Source organism: Cryptotermes secundus, unplaced genomic scaffold, assembly GCF_002891405.2.
Source record: "Cryptotermes secundus unplaced genomic scaffold, Csec_1.0 scaffold233, whole genome shotgun sequence".
Classification (NCBI taxonomy): domain Eukaryota; kingdom Metazoa; phylum Arthropoda; class Insecta; order Blattodea; family Kalotermitidae; genus Cryptotermes; species Cryptotermes secundus.
The window spans coordinates 872398-885165 of record NW_019739213.1 but is presented as its reverse complement, the minus strand read 5'-3'; the positions used below and the strand labels follow the sequence as shown (position 1 = coordinate 885165).

At 40.1% G+C, this 12768-nt stretch overlaps 1 protein-coding gene across 1 annotated transcript in view; it reads left to right on the top strand.

The window, feature by feature from the left end:
• LOC111871667 (disintegrin and metalloproteinase domain-containing protein 22) overlaps positions 1-12768 on the top strand; it is a 499258-nt gene that overhangs the window by 249364 nt on the left and 237126 nt on the right. The window lies entirely within an intron of this gene.

Sequence of the window (12768 nt, the reverse complement as noted above, 5' to 3'; positions counted from 1 at the left end):
TTATTCGGAGTGAAACCATTAGTCCGGAATAACGGTGAAATTAAGCGGTAAGCTGCAGTGCGCTGACTCGGTGAGCAGGGGAGCAGAGTAAAGACGCGAACAATGTACAGCTGTGTCTATTCTGCAATCTTGTTGATTTTCCAGATATAAATAGCAGAGATTAAGGAAGAATAAAGCCGTAATCTCTGAATATTATAACTCTTCTGCAGAGAAATTATATCAAGTAACTGTTACATAAATTGTCTATTTCACGGACGTAATAGGCAAATAATAGCATGAGGTGTGGCAATATACATACAAATTAGGTACCCAGCCGTCGACACCTACCGTGGCAATGTTGGTTTCATATAGACAGAAAATTATGCCAAGTTCTCTCCTCATACCGTCACGCATTGGGTGATCTGACCAGCTCTGATTCAAAATATATGGAACTTTTAAGAATTTAGTCGAATTTCTTGAGTATGGGATAAGCCAATTGCAAGAACTCCACCTAAACAGAAAATGTAACTAACAATATACTTGAAGAAAGCAGTCTTGTGGGATTTGGCACAGTGTATATGTGGTGTTAACCGTCGTTTCGGAGGAACGTATCGCCTCCATCTTCAGGGTATAAGAAAAAATATAAGAAATCTGCAAGCGAAGAGACCGTGAGAACCGGTAAAAGCCCAACTATTAAAGTATTACTTTGAAAAATATTTTTTTCCCTTTTAATTCCACACTTGATACAAAAACGATATTATACTTTATTGTTGTGGTCACTTGATAAGGGTTCAAATACGGACGATGTTGAAGTTGTCGGAATGAAGAAAATTTGGTAGTTGTGCTCAGTTGATGATCGAAAGGAGGGCCACATACTTGTTCATTAGGATTTTTTGTGTAATTACGAGTACATTCGACTAATTATGATATGTACTTGTTGGAATGAAGAAAATACTGTAATTGTGTTCACCTGATCGTGATAAAGAGATGTTCTATTGTGTTTGTTGCAATGATGACCGTTTTGTTTCTTCCTCGTCTAATTATGATCTAATTATGGATCTTGCTGTAGTTTGTAGAATGGTGATCATTTTGTAATTTTGTTCAGCAGATGCTGGTAGAGATGCGGAACATATTACGCTTGATGGAGTGAAGATAATTTTCAATTAAGTTCAAATGATGTCAGTCCAGATAGGGATTCACTTTTAATAACAGTGGAATGAAAATACTTTTACAAACTGTGTTCCCCACATGATGGTCTAGAGAGAAGTCCTACCGTTCTTTTTGCAGTTTTATTTACATCCAACCTATTGTACCTGTTGAAATGGAAATATCTTTTTGTGTTAATTCAATGATGGTTTAAATGAGAACCCTGTCATACTTGTTGGAATGAAGATTCGAACTAGCAATCTCAGAGCTGGAGTCCAAGACATAAAACATTCTCTGGGAATAAATTGACATGCATTAGGAATTTGCAGTGAGAATGTCAGGACAGTTAGGAAATCGAATAATAAATACATGCAACTTGCGTTGAGAAAAAGCTCTCCTCATGTTAACTTGTGCATAAGAAACAAAAAAAGAAGTGCCTAACAAGTGGAAGGGTGTAAGAAGTGAACACGCGAGATAAATGGGCAACATTCAATCGATAAACGAATGGATCACATGAAGAAGAAAATGGAAGGCGCACGTAAGTAGCACAAAACCTGACGGGTTGTCATGGTATCAGGAGATGGGTCACCTGAAGAAAGGAGAATTGCTGGATAAGTGCCAGAGAATGAACAGATTAACTGCAGGAACAAGAACACGCACAAATATGCAAGAAAATGTATATAGAAACATAATTTTGATCACGAACGCTATAAACAAATTATTCTACAAATCAGAATATATATATATCTATTATTTTACTAACTCCATGCTGCGAAATTCTTTTTCAGAACTTAAAATTCTTCCCACTACTCACGTAATTTTCCGTGTTTTATGTAACCTGAAGTAAAACTGAAATATAAGTTACGAGTAGATTTAGCGGGAGTACAGGAGGTCAGATGGGATGAAGGTGGCATCGCACCAGCAGGAGACTATACATTTTTCTATGGAAAGGGGAATGAAAATCATGAATTAGGTACAGGTTTTTTCATAAATAATAGAATCAAATCAGCAGTAAAGAGGGTAGAGTTCGTTAGTGATAGGATATCATATATAATACTAAAAGATCGCTGGTGTGATATCATTGTTATGAATGTTCACGCCCCAACAGAAAATAAAATTGTTGACTTAAAGGATAGATTCTATGAAGAACTAGAACATGTGTTTGATAAATTCCCGAAGTACCCTATGAAAATTTTGTTAACAGATTTCAATGCCAAAGTATGGAGGGAAGACATTTTCAAACCAATAATGGGAATGAGAGTTTACATGAGATTAGTAATGATAATGGAGTCAGAGTTTTAAAATTTGCCACATCAAAAAATTTTACTGTCAAACGTACAGTGTTCCCGCATCGTAACATTAATAAATTTACATGGACATCTCCTGATGGGAAGATACACAATCAAATAGACGATATTTTGATAGATAGGAGACGGCACTCAAGTACACTTGATGTCCGATCATTCAGGGCAGCAGATTGTGACACTGACCACTACCTGATGGTGGCAAAGGGTAAGGAAAGACTGGCAGTGAGCAAACAAACAACACACAAAGTTCATTTGGAGAGGTTCAATCTCAAGAAATTAAATGATGTAGAGGGTAAAGAGCAGTATCATGTTGAAATCTCAAATAGGTTACGGCTTTGGAAAACTTGGAAACTGATTTGGATGTTAATAAAGCTTGGGAAACTATTGGAGAGAATATAAAAATGTCTGCCAAATAGAGTCTAGGTTATTATGAACCGAGGAAGCATAAGCCATGGTTCGATGAAGGATACTCAAAATTATTAGATCAAAGAAAGCAGGCCAAATTGCAATTGTTACAGGATCCAAGCGAAATAAATGGGATAATCTAAACAATATAAGACGTGAAACCAGCAGGCATTTCAGGAACAAAAAGGGAGAATATCTGAAAGACAAAATTGATGAGCTTGCAGTGAACAGTAAGAACAAGAGCATTAGAGATCTGTATAAATGAATAAATGACTTTAAGAGGGGTTACCGTCCTAGAAGTAACTTAGTGAAGGACGAGAATGGTGATCTGCTTGCAGATTCCCATAACATTTTGAATAGGTGGAGGAACTACTTCCCTCCGTTATTGAATGTACATAGGGTCAGTGCTGTTAGGCAGGTAGAAACCCACACAGCTGAGCCGTTAATACCTGATTGAAAGTACTATTGCAAAATTGAAACGCCAGGTAGTGATCAAATTCCGGCATAATTTATTCAAGCAGGGGGCGAAATATTACGTTGTAAGATCCACAATCTAATGACTTCTTTTGGCATAAGGAACAATTGCTGGATCAGTGGAAGGGGTCTATTATTGTCCCAGTTCACAAGAAGGGTGATAAAACTGATTGTAGTAATTATCGGGGGATATCACTGCTATCAACTTCATATAAAAATTTGTCCAATATTCTTCTTTCAAGGTTAAGTCCATATGTAGATGAAATTATTGGGGATCATCAGTGTGGGTTTCGACGTAACAAATCAACTACAGAACAGATCTTTTGCATTCGTCAGATATTGGAGAAAAAATGGGAGTACGATGAGACAGTACACCAGCTATTCGTAGACTTCAAGAAAGCCTATAATTCAGATAGGAGGGAAGTACTGTACAATATTCTGATAGAGTTTGGGATACCAATAAAACTAGTTAGGTTGATTAAAATGTGTTTAAACGAAAGGTATAGCTAAGTCCGTGTATGTAAACACTTGTCTGATAAATTTCCTATCCAGAATGGTCTAAAACAATGAGATGCTTTATCGCCACTCCTTTTCAACTTTGCCTTAGAATATGCAATTAGGAAGGTCCGGGGAAACCAGGTGGGACTGAAATTAAACGGAACACATCAGCTGTTGGCCTATGCCGATGACGTGAATCTACTGGGTGATAATGTAGATGCCATAAGGAAAAACACACAAACTTTAATTGACGCAAGTAAAGAGGTTGTTCTAGAAGTAAACACAGAGAAAACTAAGTATATGTCGCTGTCTCGTCACCAAATGCAGGGCAAAATCATGACATAAAGATAGGAAACAGATGTCTTAAAAATGTAGCACTGTTCAGATATTTAGGAACGACTATAACAAATCAAAACCTGATTCAGGAGGAAAGTGAGTTAGAATTTGGGTAATGCTTGCTACCATTCAGTCCAGAACCTTTTGTCTTCCCGTCTGTTGTCCAAAAACATAAAAATTAGAATATACAAAACTAATCTAATCTCATTCAGTGTCATATATTGTATCACCGTTTCCTCCAGAAGCTGAAGCTATATCGGTAAAAATATGTACTTGTTTAACAACATTTCCTGCTGCTTAGTCATGTAATAATCAGTAGTTGATGAGGGCGATTGTTTAATTTACTGTGTCAGAATAATTATCACAATCAGCGTTCGATCAGAGGGCGCCCACCTGCGAGGCGCATTACCGTCGATCACTGATAACGACAGATCTACTTGGTTTCTACACAAAACAAATGTTAGCGCTGCCGTAGTGTTTACTCCTAATTAACATAACGACCGCTCGGTCATGCGTCGTGGCCACAGTCTCTGCGACGTCTCCTGCCTTATTTATTCAGTAGCTTAATGACCGTTCAAAATTCAACAGAATTTAAAACTTAATATAAAGCAGTGCCTTAGACAAACGCCTTAAACTATAAAGCAAGTAAAGTAAGTAAAGGTATCCCTGTAACAGGCCTTGGAGGCCCATAGGGTTGTGAGATGTTGAGGTTCCCACACTATCTAGACAATCTGCTCACAGATGGTAGCAAGGTTGTCAGTCTTACACGCCGGCCGCCCTTTAACCACCAAAACATTCCAAGAATATTCATGGTACTCATTTCTGTTAGAGGTAAAGTCGACCCCAGGGCCATAGTACGGCAAGAAGGATTAGGTAAATTGAAAGAAATCCAATGACCTCATCAGGATTCGATCCCGCAACCTTCCGGTTTGTAGCATAGTACTTCAACAAACTACGCTACAGCGTGCCCTCTCCCTAAACTGTACAACTTTTAAGAATGACAAAGGAACAAGTAATTAAAAAATAAGTAATTAATTTTATGTTTTTTTTTTAATTCGCTTAGTGGGGGGTGGAGTCCAACTGGGTCCACTCTGCACGGCGGCCACTGATTGGCCTATTATAGTCTGTCCCGGGTGATTATGATGAAGGAGAATTTGGTGAATGAAGATTGGCAGGGGAAACCGAAGTACTCAGAGAAAACCTGCCCCAGCTCCACTTTGTCCACCACAAATCGCACTTGACCTGACCCGGGATCGAACCCGGGCCGCTGCGGTGGGAAACCAAACCGATTGAGCTATGGCGAGGTCCAAGTGATTACTTACTAATTAGAAAAAGATGGGGCACGCGGTAGAGTATTTGGTTCAGGTATTATGCTGCAAGCCGGAAGGTCGCGGGTTCGAGTCTCAATGAGGTGGATTTTTTCTTCGAGTACTTCGGTTTCCCCTGCCAATTCGCATTCCACTGACTGCTCCGCAATCATCATGTATCATCCGCGGCTGGTACAATAGGCCAAACAGTGGCCGACGTATTGAGTGGACTCAGTCTCACCCCACTCCAAGACACTGAAAAAAAGCGATGAAAAATACCATCTCCGCTACGTATTACGTTACTTCAACCCCCACCCTCCCCTCTGAAGTTCAGCGGAAGCATACACACGCAACCCCACACTGGCTTGTATAATTGTATTTTAAGACTACGCTTTGCATTACCCAAAATACGGCGCCTAAACTCTGGCAGCTTGTATGGGTTCACAAAATAATCTTACCCTCAAAGTACGCAGTCTGTATATTTACAAGGTTCTGACGATGGCGAGTACAACTTCGCTACAAGGGCTAGAACTGTAATTTATTAGATAACCAAGTTCCTTTAGCGTGTTCATTACGTTATTCAACAGTGGCCCATAGGACGGAATGAAATAACTAAAGAAATAATCACAAAACTGACTGACTACCTAATTAAATTAAGTTTTCAACAATTGGAACAGAATACATAGCTGTCTGACTGTTCAAACTAACAAGTATTCACCTAAGGAACCAGGTGGAATGCTGACAAAGGGACAGTTACCCAATGAACAGACTAGTGAACTTCATGGAACAATGCATGTTTTAGTAACCGGTGGTTATTTAGGTGATTAAGATATTCCGTGATTTTGTGGAACCCTTGCCAGTTCACAATTCAGGCTTTCTTCCCTTAAGTCTATTTAGGGCTATAATCTTATCGAAGTCTATCTTTGCTTTTGTTTTCTCACTAAAACATTTTCATGCCTTGTTTTTCTCACACAGATGATGGTTTTATTATCATGAATATTCTTCGTCTTCCGTGATTTGTAGGCCACTGACCTACACTCTTTTGGCAGTCACTGTTAGGTGACGGTCCGGTCTAAAAAACCTAGATTAACGGCCGTGGGGATCCGTTGCGCTGACCACGCGACACCCTCTATCCACAAAAGTTGACACTAACTTCGCCGAAAAGCGGCGGTCGCTCGGTCGGTATAGCTCGCTTGCGGACTATAGGCCACGGAGTTTTTTTTTTGTTTGTTTGTCTGTTAGGTGACGGCATGTGAAGGTATCTCAAGCGACCCGTAATGATGGAATGAGAGCGGAAGGAAGGAGGTAGCCATAAGCCTTTCCAGGTTCAGCTATTAAGTTTGTTACAGACGGTAGGAAAAATTAATATCAAGGCCAGACTAAAGGACCTGTCTGGTATCAGAAAATATTGTCACTATTTAGGACATTTGCGCGTGACTTACAAGACATGTTCTGGATTGGATGATTGGATTTATTGACACCTTATAGACACATCTCGGGACTACAACCAATACAGCATTATCGCTGACCTACCAACTTTACAATTCACCGTTGCAAATTCACTATGATTCTCAGTCTTCACTGGTCGTATCCTGGAAACGGATTTTTCACAGTCTTACTGTAACTTCAAATCTCACATGAAGTCTTTATATCAGAGTCTAATTCTTTCTGGCCATTTCTTTCAGTCACCTTAGACTGTCATCTCCAGAACTTGGTCCATTTCTTGGCAACAACTCACTGCTCTCTTCGAACTTCTCATTATATAGCCTTTGAGCTGACCCCACGCAAAACACAGTCTTCTATTGTCCCGTATAGTTCTAGGCGTGTTTACTGATCCGTTGCGTAGCAATCGCTGTCCTAATTTTGCGAGCGTTGACTCTCGCGGGAATGTATTTACCGAGTCGTTGCTTAGGAATTGCTCCATATGTCACAATATCCTTTCTGAATTAAGAACTTAGAAAAAGATTATCTTCGACAAGCAAGACATGTAATTCAATATCATTACAAGAGACACGATAATTAAATGCTGCAGGTTGTCTAATTTATCATGTATGCTTCTTTTTATGCATTGTTCATTTGTCTGCGGAGTGGATATACGCATAGGTACGTACAGGCATGGACTGAGACAAGTGAAAAGCATAATTCACAAATACCCGACTGTAGTAGCCTTGTAGCTGTCAGATTAAGGATGCAGTTTTCACACGTGTCACTGAGCTCTTACTAATTCCTTACATTCCTGCTCTAGATGTATGCTACTAACTAGCAACACATCACTTTAAATCACATATAGCAGTGATCATATAACACTTGCCTATATTTATTTATAATATTTTATTGTAACATTCATAATGGCCGCCTTCTGTCTTTGTTTTTATATAGTGGGTATTATTCCGGCGCTTGCAGTTGTCTCGGACTATATAGCGTCAAATGTTAGGTTTGTACTTACTTACTTCATCCGTTCCTTTTACAACTTTTCGAGTTTTTTTTTTTTTTTTTTTTTTTTTTAATTTTGATCATTTTACAGACGGTGGGACTCCTTGGACGAGTGATCAGTTCGTCGCAAGGCCGCTACCTAAACGTATGGCGACACAAACACAGAATGAACACATACACGTACCAAACATCCATGCTTTATGTGGGATTCGAACCCATGACCCCGACTTCCGAGCGAGCGTAAAGAGTACTTCCCTTAGACAACTCTACTATCGTGACCGGCTAGGATAGGGGCCGCGCCATAGCTCAAGCGGTTAGTCGCAGTACAAGAGACTTAGTCCCATCCCACTAGCAATAAACAAAAAAGACGGCTAGGATGATACAAGGATAATAAATTGGTAAAAAGAAATTGGAATGCAGTGGTCGTGTCCTAATTGAGGCGCTGTGCATCAGGCATTTTCCTGAAGGGATTGAGTAAAACCAAGAAATACAACAGTTATTATAACTGATGTCCCTAACCGAGCTCCTCCCAACACAAGTCGAGAGTTTTACCGATAGACAGTTTCTTGTGCCTTTCTGCCTCCCTTAAATATACCTGGCACACATTGTCAAATGCGTAAGAAACCATACATAGTAGAAGTCTGACGTGTCCTTTCCACGAAGTTCATAGACCAGCACGAGGAGGTCGGATGTTCTGAACTGATTTCGCAGAAAGTAGTTGTTGCTGCGTTACGTCTGATTTGTCGGGCGAATTTGATTGTCATTTCTTATCCGTTAAGTTCAACCACTTCTTTATATGGAAATGAACTTTTATGTCCGTTACACAAAGAAAAATGGGGGAATGTCATGAAATCTATCATCATTCTTCTTCCTCGACGAATTACGCTCTCTGGTCGGTGCTCGTTCAGAATTCATTAATTCTGTTTTCTACCGTTTTTTTTCTCATCCACCATTCCACAATAATCAAGATTTTCAAATTCGATCCTTTTCTAATTTATCACTGCACTACATGTTTCTGCTTACTCGGTAATCATCATGTGCGCTGAAATTCGGGGGGAGGGAACTGCTGTGCTTTAGCGCTACTGCGATCAGTGCGTTCGTATTTACAGTCTCTTTAAGTGAAGGCAACAGGCCGCGCCATAGCTCAAGCGGTTAGTCGCTGGCTTCCCACCGCGGCGGCCCGGAATCGATCCCGGGTCTGGTCAAGTGTGATTTGTGGTGGACAAAGTGGCGCTGGGGCAGGTTTTCTCCGAGTACTTCGGTTTCCCGTGCCAATCTTCATTCCACCAATTGCTCCACAATCACCCTCACCTATCATCTGGGGCTGGTACAATAGGCCAGAAGTAGTCGCAGTACAAGGGACTTAGTCCCACCCCAATAGCAATAATAAAAAAAAAAGTGAAAGCAACGTACTTTCACCTTCTCTGTGACATGTATTGTCTTTTTTGTGGCATCCCTGTTGCCTGTCATGTGTGCAGTGTTATTAATTCTGAAATCTGATTTTTACCAACAGTCTGTAGGACACTTTGAATGGGTGACCAGCCCGTCGCAAGGCCACTGCCTGTTCAGAACAATACAGAACAAGAGCAGTTATCCATGTCTCGTTAGGTATTCGAAACCATGATTCCAGTTTTAGAACGGGCGAATTAATTTTATGCCTTAGACAGCATGGTCAATACGACTGGCTGTCAGGATTAACGAATTTCGTTTGAGGCTGGTTCAGATTGTAATGTTTATATTTAAGGAACTGAAAGGAAATTATACTCTGACCTAATTGCCTGTCAACACGGGACAGTGTACTCACGTCATGGATTTCAGAAGCCACGACAGAAAATGGATCAGGTGGAAAGAATGAAGATATTGAATTCCATTTGCATCTAGACAATAGGCAAAACAAACTCACGAAGGAAATAATTATGCCCAGTTGAAGTACTCTTTTCTTTTTTTTTTTTTTTTTGCCGTTGGCATAGCGTGGAGTCATTTGTCCTCATTTTGCGAAGTCCAGTGGGCAAGTTAGGAAGGAAACATTTTTATAGCTATCCCTATTCTTAACACGTATATGGGTGGGATATCTCAGTCCGTGTAGAGACTAGGCCAACTGTTGGATAACCGAGATATCGTGACTCGATTCTGTGTCAGGTCATAATATTTTTCTCTTCTTCACCTCGTCCAGGTCTTCTATAGGGCTCACCCTGTCTCCTCCAATGCTACGGAAGCTTCTGTGTATTGGGTAAAACCTACCAGGCGTGAAGCTGAACACACGCCTCCATCTATTGCAGGGCTTAAAATAACCTGGAGCGAGACATCCACTCTTCTTCACCAATGTCTCCACTTCATGGTATTGGCTTTAATCAGGTACAAGATCAAGCGGTTAGTCGCTGTATTCCCTCCGCGGCGGCCCGGGTTCGATCCCTGGTCTGTTCAAATGGGATTTGTGGTGGACAAATTGGCGCTGGATCAGGTTTTCTCCGAGTACTTCGGTTTCCCGTGCCAATCTTCATTTCAGCAATTGCTCCACAATCACCATCACCTGTCATCTGGGGCTGGTACAATAGGCCAGAAGTGGCCGCAGTACAAGGGACTTAGTCCCACCACACAAGTAATAGAAAAAATCAGGTACAAGGACGACCTTACCTACGCATACGAGTGAGTATGTTATGGGTTAGAAGCAGAAAATATAAGCCTCTCTTTGGCTAGTTTAACAGAACCTGCCTCAATGGCACAGCTTTCCATGATGGCGCCATAATGAAGATTGAACGAACGACGGGTTATGTTGGTATTATGGTAGAAAATTAATGATTACTCGTATTATAAACATTATAGATAAGGCGGGATTGGTTGGATGTTGGAAAGTTTCGGTCAAAGGGAACAGAAATCTTGTACTTGTTGAATAACTTTGCATACAAATTTCAAGCTTTTCAAAGTTTGTTTCTACAAAAAAGACAATAAACTCTGCAAAAAATAAAGGAACCAGAAGAAATTTAAGTAAACGCTTGAAAAGAAGAGGAAGAAGGAGATTCGAAGACAGAAAAAAGAGTCTATATGACTCGAAGTGAACTTAAGGCGTATCAAGAACACGCCTCAATGGATGCAAGAATTGAAATGCTCGGAACTGGCTCCCGCCGTTCATGCGTTCATTTCTTGTTCAGGTTTTTTTAAGACGAGAATAAAATGAGAGATCAATACGGACATCGCTGTCGTACTTTTACATGTAAAAATGTCATAAGTGCATCACAAGACCGGGAAGACGTAAAAAGACAAGACGTAAAATACAGAACAGAAATATTCACAAGTTTTTCATCAGAAGTCATATTAGTGTATTTCAAATACATATCAATCGTGCCACACTTAGACATTTTCTTCCCTTGCTTTGCAATTCTTTGACTCCAAACCAAATATTCTATTCTTGTTTTAAAAGTAATTGGGTTAACAGTAGGCGTTGTGCTGTATTCACTGCTTAATCATTTCATCTAAATACAAAATTCAGGCTTCAAGAAGCTCTTCTAAATAAGCATTCTTAAAGAAAATTACGACAGCTGGTGACAGAGAAACTATGTATCACTGGCACATCCATCTACCGGAAGATTAGTACTGCCTTCAACCAGTGCATGTAGCACACTGTCGGCTTACCGTGTTATCATAATTTCACTAGTATCTTAATACAGTAGTTTTTAATGTAAATATTCTATATTGCACGAATTGGACCCCTATTCTATCTGACAATAGAATTCTTAGGTTTCTGATTAAACACATGATTTCAAAATATTAATACTTACTTACTCATGGAGCTGAGCCATTCTGGAGGAGCCGCCAATTCTGCAGCTACTCAAGAATTTCCCAGCATTTTATGGAACCCGAAGGTACATTACCGTGTTCACAAGAGCCCTCCACAGGTCCCTATCTTGAGCCAGATCTATCCAATCCATATCATCCCATCCTATCTCTCTAAGATCCATTCTAATATTGTCCACCCACCTACGCCTTGGTCTTCCCAGTGGTCTCTTTCCTTCCGGCTCTCCCATCAATATCCTATACGCATTCCTCGTCTCCCTCATTCGTGCTACATGACCTGCCCACCTCATCCTCCTTCACTTGATCATTCTAATTATACTTGGAGAAGAGTACAAGTTTTTCAAAATATTAATAATAACAATAATTAAAAACAGGAAATAAATATTATAACATTTGTTTTTTTTTAATTTACTGTATATCAGTTCACAGGGTGATTGTTGTTATCGTAGGAATGGAAGTAGCATATGTTCGACACTATGCAATCTCTATATTGATAATCATTAAATAATAAAAATATAAATTACATAGAAATATGACTTCTTTGGCTCTGTGTGAAGGATCGTCGCTTGCTCGTCCTCCTAACACTACAGTTTTCTTTGTTCAACCAATTCAGCATCCGAGTAAATAAAAGTCTAGGGATCTCATGGGCTGTTTTGTCCAATAGAATGGCCATTATGAAACCAAATTTACGGCGCAACAGTAAAAAAGGTAGTGTCCTTGATCTGATAGTAGACAAGGACAAATTTACCTTTTACCTTTAGTAGAGTGAGAAGGCTGCAAGATCTTGTGGACTGCCCCTTCCAAAGCAGCCTGCAGTAGCAAACCGAATTTGCGGTGGGGCAATGAGAAGGACAGTGCTCTTGACCTGAAAATGCAGTTGTTCAGCGAAAAGGCTACAGAACTTATTGGGCCTTCCAGCTAATAGTCAGATCCATATGAAACCGTATTTCAGGTGGCGCAAACAAAACGGCGATGTCCTTGTTGGGGCAGTAGAGTTTCTCCTTAGTGTAACAGATGATACTCATCATATGGGATGTTCCTTGTAATGGAGCCATCCCTAAGAAGCTGAATATTCAATGGGGAATAAATAG